This window comes from Vicugna pacos, chromosome 4 (genome assembly GCF_048564905.1).
Source record: "Vicugna pacos chromosome 4, VicPac4, whole genome shotgun sequence".
In the NCBI taxonomy this organism is placed as follows: domain Eukaryota; kingdom Metazoa; phylum Chordata; class Mammalia; order Artiodactyla; family Camelidae; genus Vicugna; species Vicugna pacos.
The window spans coordinates 13,701,286-13,717,285 of NC_132990.1; the positions used below are offsets into that span (position 1 = coordinate 13,701,286).

Sequence of the window (16,000 nt, forward strand, 5' to 3'; positions counted from 1 at the left end):
TTAACTCCTGAAAGAACAAAATGGTACTGGGTACTGGGAAAACTTATTTGTCCTTTTTTTATGGCTGTTACCTGGGAGCAGGCCCGAGTCTGCACCATTCAGGGCACTCTGATGGCCAGTCCATAGTCACACCGGTGTGAAGAACCAGGGGAGGGAGTTTTAGAGCAACTACAGCAATAAGAAAATTAAGGGGGAATCTCAGAAACATGAATGCCAGAGAGCTAGAGCAACACGTCCTGTTCACTGTCACTCCCCAGATGTGCGACTTAGCGCTGGACCACGTGTATGTAAAACTAACATCAAACAGCCCAGAAACAAAGATCTCAGTTGAAACTAGAGCTGCCACCCATCACAGAGGAGAAGAGCTTTGTAGTCTGAAATCAGCCTGCTTTCAAAATGAATATTCTTGGAAAGACTGTGATATAATCTAGATTGTCTCTGATATATCATTTATAATATCCAAGCTACCATACAAACTACTCAAAATATAGGGGAAAAAAATCTGGGAGGTGTGGCCCATTCTCAAGAGAAAAGACAGTAGAGACCAACTTTTCAGTCACCTAGACGTTAGAATAAGTTGACAAGGATCTTCAGGCAGCTGCTATAACTGTGCTCAGTGTTGTAAAGGGAAATATGCTTGTAACAAATGAAAATATAGGAAATTCAGCAAAGCAACAAAAAATATTAAAAATAGAAGTTCTAGAACTGAAAAATATAGTATCTGAGATATCAGGTAAGTCAGAAAACACATAAATCCCATTAGAGCACATTACACATGTTTTTCCTTTTAGTAACTGTAAAGTTGTGTATATGGTCCCACTTAGAGCTTATTAACTTGATGAGCTTATTCTAAAGCTGCTTTATGGAAATAATAATGTAACCGGCATAAAAAAATGAAATTAAATCTGTACCCAATCCCCCTCCTGCATTTAGGACAATGAAGAAAGCAAACTTCTTTCATTTATCTGCTTATCAATTATCTGTTCAAGTTACATTCATGTGGCAAAAAGCTTAGTTAATTTACTAAGTCATCTTTGTGGCAGGAAAGAAATCGGAGCAGATTCCCTCTCCAGGTATTTCTCCGTCTTGGCGTGTGTAGGCAGCTGAGTAGCTGTGTTTCTGCTCCAGGGCATGGCGGGGCTTCCCACGTCTTCTCATTGTAGGACACAGCCTAAACAAAATTCCAAAAAATGTTTAAAATTTCAAGTGAAATAAAATGTGAGACTGTATGATTGAGGGAGAATATAGCAGATATTTGAACTGAAAGAGAAGAGCAAAGAGAAATCCCAGGATTTGGAGAGGAAAGCGTACCACCAAATACATATCTGAAGATCATCGTCTGACAATATGAATATCCATACACTTAGGGAAACAGGAAACTTGCAGTTATCCCCTAGGTCAGAAGGTTACATATATTTGGTAGTGCATTGAAGTGGGTTGCTGATTATCATAACTGCTTATTATGAGCTTCAAGTTTATTGTGGTGGTGAGATTGACTTTGTAAAATGGAAGGGTTTGCTCTGTTGTTATTTGTGCTAGACTTGAAAACCTGTGTCACAAGGCAAATGGGACACTCAGCTAGGCAAAGTGGCCTTTGTCTTCAAAATAGCTCCAACAACTGCCAAACAAAAGCTAGGGCTGTGTTGGGTAATATGGTGCTTGGAAAGGTCACAGAAACCTCCCAGATCAGAAGTTTATAAGCCTTGGCTGCATCACAGAAGAGGGGTCTCTTTTAAAGAACATCTTCCCTAGATCACAAGCTAATGCAGGTCTTCCCCACATGAAAGCAGAGAAACATGATGTATGCAGGTCAGGGAAATTTCTTCTGCACATTTCAGGTGTGTTACCCCGTGGCTATTCATAAGTCCTTCTCACATATTTGACCAAAACATCCTTTCTCTCCACTGAGAAATGATTACCTGTATCACTTGCTTTATACCTTCTGTGTATTTCTTCCATTATTTTTACAGTCCCTTTCACAAAAGTAGTGTAGAAGCAACTCAAGGGAATAGAATCTTTCATGATTTTCATACCCTGTTAGCTGTAAACATATTTTGTTCAAAGCAGGTTAATAATGTGGTGTATATTTTTATGAAATTTAATATATAAAATTAAATACTTGTATAAAATATATAAAATCTAATTATATAAATAATTATGTTAAATTTATATTCTATATGTAAATGTATTTCATATAAATATATAAATATAATAACATGGTATATCTAGAGCTTTCCACCATGCTTTGTATATAACATTTGTTTTCACTTTATGTACCACCTTGGCTTACTAATTTGCACGTGAGGAAACTGAGGCAACATGAGGTTAAGTCACTTATGCAAAGTCTCAGAGCTTCTCTAGTACAGGAGTGAATGGGTAATACATGTAAAGGGATTAATACTGTGCTTGATACATAGCAGTTACAAAGTACAACTTAGTTCATTACTATGACTTATCATCTTGATGATGGTGATGATGTTGGTGATTTAACCTGAAGCATTTGCAGTGGGACTGAAGTGCAAATTGTACATCAGGCTGCAACTTAGAGGGTTTTGTTGAAAAACTTTGAAAAGCCTGGCACTCTCTTAAATTTTTAAAATAACAGAGGATGTACCTTCGCAGTTTGCAGCACTTTGTAAGAAAATCTGGAAATGCCTTGCCCCTCCCTTGAAATGCTAAAATAAGCAGATGGGAGACAGTTGGATCATGTGTTCTGTTCTGGGCTTTGCTTTTATCTTGGGAAAATCCCAGAACTTTGTTGGCTCTGGGTTTCTTCATCTGTAGAATGAGAGAACTAGGTCTCTAGATAATGTCCTGTCTCTTTGGCTTTTAATATTTTTTTTAATTTCCAAGATTGTTTCGAATACCAATATTCCTGGGGTAGAAAGAACACTAAGCCACCTCTTGCCCATGGCTGGTGGAATGTCAGAAAATATCGGACCTTTGGGAACCTAGGCCATGGATGACCTGGAAGGGAAGCTTTGACCGGGGGAGGAAGTGCAGTGGGGGAAAGAAAATCCCTAAGAAGCACTTGCTTCAGAGACTTTCCAATGCTCTGATGCTTCAGGGGTCCTGGGTATAGAGCACAATTGCTCCAGCCTGGGAGACCATGTTAGTGAATTGTACAGGGGAATGTTCGCATGAAACTGTGTGACTACACAGGTCACATGCCCGTGAAGTCAGCCTTTCTCTAAGAGAGCACAGGACGTTGCCATCTAACCTTCTCACTTTGCTGATGAAGAAGTGAGATCCAAAGAGAACTGCTTTAATAATGACACTGATAGCACAGCTCATGGAAAGATCTAGAACCCAGAAATATAGGAGACTTTATGACTTCAAGTTATGTAATTTTCAGGCAGTGAATCATATAGATGTGGCTTGGGAAAAGTCCAGGAACACTGTAAACATTCCACAAGGCATCCCAAATCAAAATGGAACCTTAGGTGAGCCAAGAGCAGTGAGCTCACTCTGAAAATTTGTCATCTTGACAAATGTCCTCTTCCACTCATTTCCAAATGTATTATGCCTCTATGACATGATTTCATGGAAGAGGGTCAATGGATTTTTTTTTTCTTTATGGGGTCAAATAGGAAATATTTTCAGCTCTGGGAGCCATGTGTTCTCTGTTGCAAATACTCAGCTCTGGTGCTGTAGCATGAAAGCAGCAGTAAACAGTTTGTATGTGAACGGGCACGGCTGTGTTCCAATAAAACTTTATTTACCGAAATAGGCAGCAGAGTGGATTTGGCCCACAGGCGGTATTTTGTCATTACAAACAGATTTTCTAAAAGTTACATAAAATCAATAACCTAATATAACTCATAAACTCATAATCAGCTTATAGAACTACAGACATAACCCATTTGATTGCAGTTAGCAGATGCTGTGTTTTGTTACAAATTGAAGGTTTGTTGCTATCCTGCATTGAGCAACTTTTCCTAACAGTGTTAGCTCAGTTTATTATGTTTTAGTAGCTGTCACAATATTTTAAACTTTCTCACTATTATATTTGTTATGGTGATCAGTGACTTATTTTAAAAGTTTTTTTTTATTGAGTTATAGTCATTTTAGAATCTTGTGTCACATTCCAGTGTACAGCACAATTGTTCAGTTATACATGAACATACGTATATTCATTGTCACATTTTTTTTGCTCTGAGCTACAAGATCTTGTACATATTTCCCTGTGCTATGCAGTATAATCTTGTTTATCTATTCTACATATGCCTGTCAGTATCTATAAATTTTGAACTCCCAGTCTGTCCCTTCCCACACCCTGCCCTTGAGAACCACAAGTTTGTATTCTATGTCTATGAGTCTATTTCTGTTTTGTATTTATGTTCACTTTTTTTTTTTTAGATTCCACATATGGACAATCTCATATGATATTTTTCTTTCTCTTTCTGGCTTACTTCACTTAGAATGACATTCTCCAGGAACATCCATGTTGCTGCAAATGGTGTTATGTTGTTGATTTTTATGGCTGAATAGTATTCCGTTGTATAAATATACCAACTCTTCTTTATCCAGTCACCTGTTGATGGACATTTAGGCTGTTTCCATGTCTTGGCAATTGTAAATAGTGCTGCTATGAACACTGGGATGCAGGTGTCATTTTGAAGTAGGGCTCCTTCTGGATAGATGCCCAGTAGAGGAATTCCTGGGTTATACAGTAAGTCTATTCCTAGTCTTTTGAGGAATCTCCATACTGTTTTCCACAGTGGCTGCACCAATCTGCATTCCCACCAGCAGTGTAGAAGGGTTCCCTTTTCTCCACAGCCTCTGCAGCATTTGTCATTTGTGGACTTTTGAATGATGGTGATCAGTGACTTTTGATGTTACTATTGTAGTTGTTTTAGGGCACCACTAACTGCACCCATTTAAGATAATGAACATAATCGATAAATTTTGTGCGTGTTCTGACTGCTCCACCGATGGTAGTCCCCTTGTTTCTCCCCCTCTCTTTGGGTCTCCCTATCCCCTGGAACAAAACAGTAGTGACATTAGACCTATTAACAACTCCACAATGGCTACTACATATTCAAGTGAAAGGAAGAGTCACGTATCTCTCACTTCAAATCAAAAGCAAGAAACGATTAAGATTGCTGAGAAAGGCATGTCAAAAACCAGCACAGGATGCAAGCTAAGCCTCTTGCCCTGAACAGCCAGATTGTGCATGCAAAGGAAATGTTCCTGAAAGAAATTAAAAGTGCCACTCTGATGAACACAGAAATGATAAGAAAGTGAAACAGTCTTATTGTTGATATGGAGAAAATTTTAGTGGTCTGGATAGAAGTTCAAACTAGCCACAGCGTTCTCTTAAACCAAAGCCTAATCTAGAGCCAGACCCTTGCTCCCTTCAATTCTCTGAAGGCTCAGAGAGGTGAGGAAGATGTGGAAGAAAAGTTTGAAGATAACAGAGGTTTGGTTCATGAGGATTAAGGAAAGAAACCATCTCCATGACATAAAAAGGCAAGATGAAGCAGCAATTCTGATGTAGAAGCTGCAGCAAGTTATCCAGAAGATCTGGCTCAGATCATTAATAAAGGTGGCTCCGCTGAACAACAGATTTTCACTGTAGGCAAAATAGTCTTAGATTGGAAGAAGATGTGATCTAGGACTTTCAGAGCTAAAGAGGAGAAGCCAACACCTGGCTTTAATGTTCAAAGGGACAGGCTGACGCTCCTTGTTAGGGGCTAATGCAGTGACTTGAAGTTGAAGCCAGTGCTCATTTAGCATCCTGAAAACACCAGGGCTCTTAAGGATTATGCTAATTCTACTCTGCCTGTGCTCTACAAATGGAACAATAAAGCCTGGAAGAAAATACATCTGTTTACAACACGATTTTTTGGATATTTTAAGTCTGCTGTTGAGAGCTATTGCTCAAGGGAAAAAAAAGTAATTCCTTTCAAAGTATTACTGCTCATTGACAGTGCACTTGGTCACCCAGGGGCTCTGATGGAGATGGACAGTGAGATGCACATTCTCATATCTACTAACACAAAATCCACTCTGCAGCCTGTAGATTAAAGAGTGACTTTTGACTTTCTAGTCTTATTATCTAAGAAACACATTTTGTGATGCTGTAACTGCCGTAGATAGTGATTCCTCTGATGGACCTGGACCAAGACAGTTGAAAAGTCTCTGGAAAGACTTCACCGTTTTGGTTGTCGTTAAGAACATCTATGATTCATGGAAGAGGTCAAATTATCAATGTTAACAAGAGTTTAGAAGAAGTCGATCCTAGCCCTCCTGGATGACCTTGAGGGATCTAAGACTTCAGCGGAGGAAGTCACTGCAGATGTGGATGAAATAGCAAGAGAACTAGAATTAGAAGTAGAGTCTGAAGATGGGACTGAATTGCTGCAGTCTCATGATAAACTTTTAATGGAGGATTTACTTCTTATGGATGAGCCAGGAAGGTGATTTCTTGAGTTGGAAGCTACTCCTGGTGAAGATGTTGTGCAAATTGTTGAAACAACAAGAAAGGATTTAGAATATCACAGAAACTTGGTTGATAGAACAGTAACAGAGTTTGAGAGGACTAACTCCAAGTTTAAAAGAAGTTCTGTTGTGGGAAAAATGCTATCAAACAGCATTGCAGGCTACATTGAAATCCTTCATGGAAGAAAGAATCAAGTCAGTGAAGCAAACTTCATTGTTGTCTATTTTAAGAAATGGCTGGTCATCCCAGCTGTCAGTAACCACCACCCTCATCAGTCGGAAGCCATCAACATCGAGTCAAGACCCTCTACCAACAAAAAAATTGACTCGCTGAAGGATCAGATGGTGGTTAACACAGGTTAGCAATACAGTACTTTTAATTAAGGTATATACATTTTTTAAGACATAATGCTATTGCACACTTAGCAGACTACAGTATGGTGTAAACATACTTTATATACACCCTGGGAAACCAAAAAATCTGTGACTTTGCGATATTCACTTTCTCATTGTGTTCTGGGACTGAATGCACCATATCTCTGTGGTGTGCCTGTAATCTTGAAGAAGTGTCACCTACTTAGTGTATTTTACTGCTCATTCATTTATATACACATACAAACATATACCCAAATATATTTTCTTTAACAGCTCTCATGTTATGCATGGAAATTACTTTTAAAAATCATGATCCTATTGTCTCAATGTGTTTAAAATCAAATGTCTATGTTGTTTGAATAAACAAACAGGGAAATAATGCAACACAGTGTGTTCTAATGGAAGAGAATGCCTACCTGATACCAAGTGAAAGACTGGATTAGGCTTAGCAGTTGAGCTAGAGTCTGACGTTCGAATAGGAATTTCTCCTAATAACTAAGCATAAAGGTGTTTTTCAGGGATAGATATCATCATCTATAAATGAAGAAACCTTCGTTACCATAAATCACGTCATTCTCCAGGCTGATTTGTCAAACCAAGTTGTGTCACTCTCCTTGGCCCTACTGGTTAAATTTCATCTTTCTTGTCAGTGTTTGCCAAACTTGAGTCTCATCTTAAGTTTCCCGTGACATTCATCTATTTATCATTTCAGAATTAATTGGAACCGAGTGTGGTAGGAAATCCCCTCTTAATGGCAATCTAAGTTTAGAAATACTCTTGGATTAAGCCTTTGGGTGAGATAAGAATCACTGATACTGATGCCAGGGCCAGAAAACTCTTTTCTGCTTCTACCTTACCTACTTACGATACATGTAAACATCAGTCTACATAGCACTGGGTAGCTGAACCTGCTCTTCCCACCTGATCCCAGCAATCATCATTGCGCTGTACTTTGTCTTATTTCCTATGTTTCATCTTAGGTGACTTCTTTGGATGGGTAAGAGCAAATAGGTTTCATATCGTGTGTTACACCTGACTGGTAGCAGCCATATGGTTTACAGCCTTAAAATTCTTCTAAGCTTTAGGCTCAGAGATAAAGGATGATTTGTTAGTAACGTTTACAGCAGACACAGGAAGGAAGAAGTGGCAGCAGAGGTGTCACACATTTGCAAGCTGTCGTTTCCATGCAACCTGCTTCTGCATGGGTTTTATTTTCTATTTTATATTTTTACCCTCTGTTTGATAACAAGCAATCAACCATGGCACAGAATTTCTATGTTTTCATGTGGTTACATAATTTGGGTGCTCAAAAAATAAGATACTTGCTGATAACACACAGTTCTACAAATTCAAACATAGAGTTCTAGGATATTTGTGTTTATGTTAATTGAGTATTGGCTTATATGCTAATCTATTTGAAGTCATAGTAAGTGAATACTTCTATATTTGTTGCTCTTCATGAAATCTCTAGCAAATTACTTTTGAAATACTGTTTAAAAAGAAGGTTCCAAATCAGGGAGAGGGAAAAAAAAAAACCTGGCATTTGGAGTCAGTATCTTGACACCTGCCGAAGGAACTCCGGTAGGCAGCCGCTCTCTCCGAGGTGGTAAGTGGAGATAACCTGTGACATGTAGGTGTCCCAAGGGGAAGACTGAATGGAGGCATAGGCTGTCCCTCCTTTAGGTAGGCATGCTATCTTAGGTTACATTTTTTTATGTTCTCTCTGTTTTATTGGACCTTTGAATATCCCCAGCAGTTCATTTTGAATTTATCTGGTTGCCCCAAGATTTACAGTGCAGAATGAAGCAAAGTCAGCAAATTCATCTAAGTAAATCTCATTCAATCTTATTTCAGCTGCTAAAAGAGGAAAAGGATCTATGAAAACTTACCCCATAGTCGTAAATCATTCAATGAGGAAGATTTTAGCTTTCTATAAGGGGCTCATTTTAAGTGTGGGCACTCAAGAGAAAGAGAAAAATGCACAGAGCAAGAAAATATGAGAAACAAATTTGAATTTTTTCAGGGTTTACCATAATGCTGAAGTATTCCAAGGTCAATGAGAATGAGTCATCATCAATCTTCATTATACTAACACATAAATTAGTTGAACCTGTGATGTTTTTCTGTAAGTCTGCCCTAAGTTCCCAGGGTAGTGTCTCGTGTATCTCTGATCAATTTTAAGCCTATATGATTATGCTAATGTTTTTGTCCTTTCAAGGCATAATTATACCATTTCAGAATCTTAGAGAAATAATTTTAGACATTATATAGTCTCTCTAAATACGTGCACAATGCTAAATATGTTTTATCATCATGAATATAATCTGAGCTTACTTAGGGATGCATAGCTGTTTAATTCATTAAAGCTGTTCTAGGTTGGCGTTATTCTCTGTTACTGGCTCACAGTATGTGAGGAACATCTATAGGAATGAGAGTTTGCCTTTTTGTTTTGATATGAGCAGAGTTAGTACAGAACTTTCTTATTGCTCTATCAAGTAACTTAAACAACCAAAAACTCTGTTTAAGGCAGATTTAAGGCAGAAATTTATGGCAGAAACTGTATATATATATATATATATATATTTTTTTTTTTTTTGGTGGTGGTGGTGTTTAACGCATTAGCAGAGAACACAGTATGTGGTGTCCTGACATAAAATACAGACCAATAGAGTTTTTTGGAAAAGCATCCCTTTTTAAAGATAAAGGATTTCAGGCCCAGAGAAATTAAGTTACCCTAAGTCACCCTACACAATGATTCCAAATTTGTTTAAAGAAAAAATAAAGATTTGTTTTACTGATTAAGTCTTCCCTCTATAGTATATTTGACTTAGAAAAATAAATTATTTGAATTAAATATTTCTAATTAATATATATTTATAGGACATTTTGGCTTTTTTTCCCCTTCTAATAGACATAAGCTGTATACCAGATATTATGGCTGCGATTGTGAGATAATGTTATTTTCTTAAATCTCATAACATGTTTCAATAATCGACCTGTAACAGAGAAAACTGATTAACTGTGTAGACTTGCCTGAAAAAAGATTTTTGAGATATTCTGTTGATACATACAAATATAACAGAGCCTTAATCTAAAAAATGCAATTTTCCCGGGAGTGTAAGTCTATGATTCAGTGTATGAGAAGCTGTGCATTTCCTTTTGGTTTCCCTCTCTTATCTTTCTGTTAATGATACAGCCTAAGATGTCCTTTTGTAAAAACACCCATTTTCCTCTTAAGTGAGCTAATCTTGAGCAAATCTATTAGGTATATTTTCAGTGATTTTTCTTTCTTACTGGTGATTTTGCTGCTAAATTAACCCACTCCATAGATTGCACTATTCCATTCAAATTATTATTCATAGCTTTTAAAATTTATCCCTTGGCCTCTGCAGCTTTCCTTTTCCTTTCCCACACGGGGTAGGTACTGGTCTATAATTGCATTAGCAACCTGGATGCTCAAGTAATTATATTAACTGATAATAGTTTAGGAGTTTCTGTGATTTTTAAAGCATTTATTTCTATATACTGAATAGCACTCATATTTAAAAACATTGAAACACTTGCCTCATCTTCACTTTACAAGAGCAAGACTGAAAATACAGATGTGGCTGCTATGAATATTTGGTCCTACTGACAGAAAATTTGAGTACTAGATGATTTGTTATACGGCAGGTCATTCGTTTCAGTGGAGTGAAGACGTTGTGTGTTATCAGAGACTGTCAAATGATTAATATCACAGATTGGACGTTGTGTCACCGCAACTCTGAGAAAGAGAGTTAGACTGACTCCCTGGGAGGGAATTTGCATGTGCAGCTTCTCTAGAGATAGTGTGATGAGAAGAGCTAAAAGGGAGTCTATTAAATGCTATGTTTGTTGTTCATCACATACGTTCACCTTGACCAAAGGAGTCGTCCATGGCTCAGCCAGAGAGATAAAGCATGGCTTTAGAGCAATGATGACCTGCATTGAAAACTGGGTTCAGCAACGGGTTGAATAAATAACTGTGGACACCTGTTTTATTTCATGAGACTCAGTTTAATTGTATGTTACATTGCGATAAATTTTCCAGTTTATAGAATTGTTGCCAGAATTGAGATGCTCCACATATATAGGATTTAATTTCTGACAAGTGACTTTGCTTTTTGTTTTTAACCTGGAGAAGTTTCACATAAAGGACAACTGAACTCTGACAAAGGAGTGACTGTAAGGCACAAAGGTAGTCTGTATGTTACCCTAGGGCTTAGGGAGAGTACCAGAGAAAGGAAGGACAAACTCCAAAGGACCCCTCTCCAGACGAGGGCTCCGATCTCCCTGCGGAAGGTATAGCTCACCCCCTTGGATAGCACGGACATTTGCTGGTTTGCCCCAGTTAGAGCTGGCTTGCTGTCACAAGGTAAGCAGAAAGCAGCCATCTGGAAGTCACATAGGATACAGGAACTGGTGGCTTGGGTGTTCAGAGAGTGAAGGCTCAGAAGGAACCATCCACGTGGGCCGGCAGAGAAAGGACTTTAGGATGCTGGTCTCCAAGTCAAGAGAGCTATGGGAAGGTGACTGTGAGGCCAGGCAGAGGTCTGGGCATGAAACAGGGGTCAGTGTTCCACTAGATTCCTCACACCACCCCACGGACCCAGTGTCCAGCAGGAGCCCTTCCTCCTGCCACGTCCCTGCAGTGCACCATCTTGAGAAAGTTGACCACCATGCTCACTGTGAAACAGAGACGCTTGAAGGACTGCTGTCCATTAAGGCAGAGCATATATGGAAGGTGAGCCTGGAGCTAAGAGGCAGGACACTGATAACCCTGACCCTAGGAAGTTAGTGTTCATGTTGTCCCTTTGGATAGACGAGTGCTTTTAGAATGGATTTATTTGACCCTGTACTACTGAAATTGTATCAGCTTTGAAGTCAAATCATAATTTGTACCAGTGGTTTCGATACCTCCTGAATGTTTAAGATTCTTGAGGGTACTAATTGTCCCCTTTCTACTGCTTCTCTCCACTTAGCCTCTCCTCCTTCCTCAGAGTCATCCTCTTTTACCTTCTCTTTAGAGTACTTTATAAGCTGTTTAAGATGCCAGAGGCATTTACACTTTTAGGTGATTTTCTTAGAAATTCCCCATAGATATAATTCAAGAAGAGAATAAAGAATTAGGAAGATCAGCATAGAAAAGAGATGATTCTCAGCTAAAGTTGACAGATCTACAGAGGAATATCTTTAAATTATTTGGATAGTTGTCATGGACCAAATATTAAATAAAACAAATTAAAATAAATAATTAGATTAGACTTTGAAGGTCACAAGGTAATATCTAAGATAAATGAAACTAAGTTGTAAGGAAGTAGATTTCAGTTTAATATCAGCTGTATCTTCCCACTTATTTATTTGTTAGCCAATTATTGAGTGCCTCCTATTCATTGGAAGAGTTTTACTCTGAGAAAAATAGTGTCAGGTTTATTTGTGAATCAGAGGTGATAGAAAATATATTCATAATAAAGTTAGGATTTGACAACATTTTTGAAAAACAGGTAAATATTCATGATACCAGCAAGTTTAGGTTTTATCTCCTTTGTAGTGTGATCTAAAGAGGTTTAAGTCAGGGAGATATGGGATTGGAATCACATTTTATTTCATTCTCTTCAGATGTTAAAGAGAATTTCAGGGGAGCTATGAGGCTGGAGAGCAACCAACTTTTTAAGATACTATTTCACATGACCAGGTCAAATGCGATGTGTCCCTAATTGCAGTGGAAACAGATAGGCTGGGGAGAGGGTACAAATATGAAGATGCTGCCAAAGCCATAATCTAGGCACTTACTTACTGAATGAATTGAAAAAGTAAAGTCATCTGAATTTCTGTTTTGAATGATTGCAAAGATGTTGTCATCATTTACCAAGACAGGAACCAAAGAATGAAAACAGATTTTCAAAAAGAATAAAAGGTTACTTCGGGATATACTCACTTTAAGACACCTTTGAGACTACCTGAACAAAAACAGACAGACACGTAAGCCTTAGAAGGAGATTTCCTGGAGTCACGGTATAGCGCTTAGGATAGGAAGGGCAAGTTAGCTTTTAATCTTCATTCTTTCATCCATTCATTCACTTTTCCTTCTGGAAACATGACTCCATGTTTGAGTATCCACTGGGGCATATGCATGCAGAGATGCAGAAACATACAGGTTACGTTAGTTAAACCAAGGAAGTGCATTGCTAATCCCCATCAGAAGGGAACTCCCCAAAATCCCGCCTGGTCTTGGTCTGGAATTTGCCCCGTCTAGAATCTGCTTCTAGTGTAGAAGTTTAGCAAGGACAGTCACAAGTGGGACTTCTGTGACCTCTTGTAAACCCATCCCTTCAGGTTTTAAAAACCCTAACAAGCTTGGAGTCTGTACTGTTTTCTTAAGTTGGAGATAATGGTTACATCTCACAGCATTTTGCACCTGAGATGTCTGGTCTGGCCCCTGTCAATGCTGTGTTTGTGTAAAGATCAAAGCAGTGAGGACAGGCCCTGAAGCTAGTGGTAGAAAGAGAGTTACAGTGCTCAGGCTAAATGTGACACTTGCCCATTTAGACTGTTGTAAATGCTGATGCTAACTTTTTTTTTTTTTTTGCTACACCCGCCTCAGCAGTTATAAACCTAGAAATCTTAGGGAGAATAACAGAAAATACTGCATTAGCCCTAGGTGCTAAAAGAACATGTGGCACTTTATATTTTCCTCAACTATCTCATTGAAAGAGAAATTAATAATACATTTTGGGGCACTTCAAATGTTTCCCCCTCAGGGGAGGATTTAACAAGATGGGAGAGCTCCATGCACCCGAAGTCCAGAAGCAAGGCTGTCTGCACAAAGACAGACTTCAGTGGGTGGACCAGTGGCCTCAATCTTTGTTAAACAGAAGATGGGGCAGAAAGGAGGCACCTGCATACATCAGGAGACCATTCTAAGCTACAAAAGTCATGTTCAAATATGAAAGAGTTATTTTCTCTGAAATTTACCCATGTGGTTAAATGATCCCTGGGATGCTAGAATTTCTGTTAAGAATTTCACATATTCTTGTTGGAAACTTTAAGTAGCTGCCACGTAGCAACACACGTAATATATGATAGTTGAGAAAGTATGTTCTTAATAGTGTAATTGAAAGAATCTCTGTATCATATTACTTTTCTTTCAAGTCATAAAAATGCATTTTAAAATTCAAATGGAAGGAACTTAGGCTTTAATTCAAAGTTATATTATAAAGGTTTCTGCTAAAAAATAAAATAACATTTCCACCCATAATCCCATAGCAATGTCCCTTTAAACTTGATCAATTGTTTGTAACATCAAGCTTCCTGATTTATGGGAAAATCGGAAAAGGAAAGAAAGTGGAGGGCAGGAGGGTGGGAGGCCCATAACAAAGACTGCAACCCTGGGGTGTTTTTTTCTTTTTCTGGTTTAAGGACTCGACAGGACAGTGGGACAGAAAGGATCATTTCACTGTGGTTCCCTGTATCTGCACGTGCACCATTTATATGCCTTATATTACCTAGTAACGGACTGCAAAAACGAGACGTGAACGCAGAAGAAAAAAATGTTCTCTTTTAATCAGACTTTACCTTTAGAGGTAGGAAGACAGAGCTTGTTTTTTCTTTCACTTTCTCTTGAAGAGACTGCTTATTTGGAATCTTGCTTTCATTGGATGAAACATGCTGAAATGAAAACATGGTGACAAAGCAGATGAGTGGATTATGTGAATGGGAGACCATGTGGGCACTGAAATGCTTTTAAATTTCCTTGGCTGTATCAAAATATTTTTTTGAGATTTGAATATACTACAGGTTGACAGGATCATAAGACTCTGAGGAGAACCCAGTAAATGATGTAGCAAACTTGAAACAATTAAGAATCTGTTTTTCTTGCCAAAGAAGCATGTGATATATCAATATGTTTTGTCTTCAACTGTTGTTACTCCAATTATCTCATGTAATCTAAAAGACACCTCCTAATTTATAACCGCTATAGGGGTGAAAAATGCCAGCTTTCCCTATCTCTTCTCACCTAAGAGCAGGTACATGGCCTAGTTGTGGCCAATGACATAGAAAGAGAAATAAATCACTTGGGGCTGGAAAAGACAGATCTTCAGCTACTGTCTCCAACTTCCTCTTTGTTCCTGTTTTGTTCCATCGCCCTGGTGACATAATAGGATATTTACAGAGATATTGCCATCAAACTGAATGTGATTTAGCAAAAGGATCAGAGAATATTGGGCCCATCCTGGCCTTCTCAAGCCATTGAACAAAACTTTGGACCACCTGCCTACCAGTGTTCTGAGTCATAAAAGTCCTTATGGTTTGATTCAATTTTAGTATGATTTTCTATTACTAGCTACTTAAAAGCACCCAATATGACTCAAGTGGTAAATGAATTACTCAGAGAAGCTATCATGTATCTTCTTGTTGTATCTAATCTTGTACTTAGGAGTTTGAGGTTTGAATCCAAATGTAATCATCTTAGTCCTTTTGGTGAATTAGACCTCATCTGTTTTCAAACTCAGGTTTTTACCATTTCATTCTTTTTTCAGGAAGATAGCCTTTTAAAAATTATTTTGTCAGAAAGTTCAGCATGCAAGTGGAAACTAACAGCCTTGTCATGGGTGCATGAAAAGATTTTTTTTAATCTGAATACCTTTTCTTTATGCGCTTCATCTCTGTTATGCTGATTTTTAAAAGCAAAGTGTATTTCCTCAACTCCTATTGGTCCCCTGGTTCTTTTCCTTGGGAAAAAAAGAAATGAGACCAATTGTTAATCTGCATTACAAAAACATGTTGGAGGGTAGACAGTAAATTCTGCTTATGCTTTAAAGATCTGAGTCAGTACCCATGTATGCATCTGTTCACAGTGTAATGAGAGAGAAGCTACTTACAAAGAAAGAAAAAAAATTACTCAAAAATCCCCTGCACCACTGAGAATTGCTGAGCATATTAGCTGCTCCTTTTCACCTCTAGTTACTTGTGAAGTCATAAGAAAGTTAAAAAGAGATTTGACTTTTTTCATATTAACAAGTCCTCTCATGCTGTTTCATGGATTAAATAGATCTGGACTAGAGGGTAACATGTGTTAGAATGATGGTCTAAAACACACGCCTAGTTTTATATATATATATATATATACATATATATTCACATATATATGTATATATATTCA

General features: G+C 38.0%; 1 long non-coding RNA gene across 1 annotated transcript in view; it reads left to right on the top strand.

Annotated features, from left to right (window-relative positions):
• Positions 1-16,000, top strand: part of LOC116279944 (uncharacterized) — a 541,851-nt gene that overhangs the window by 404,038 nt on the left and 121,813 nt on the right. The gene's annotated exons all lie outside the window — the stretch shown is intronic.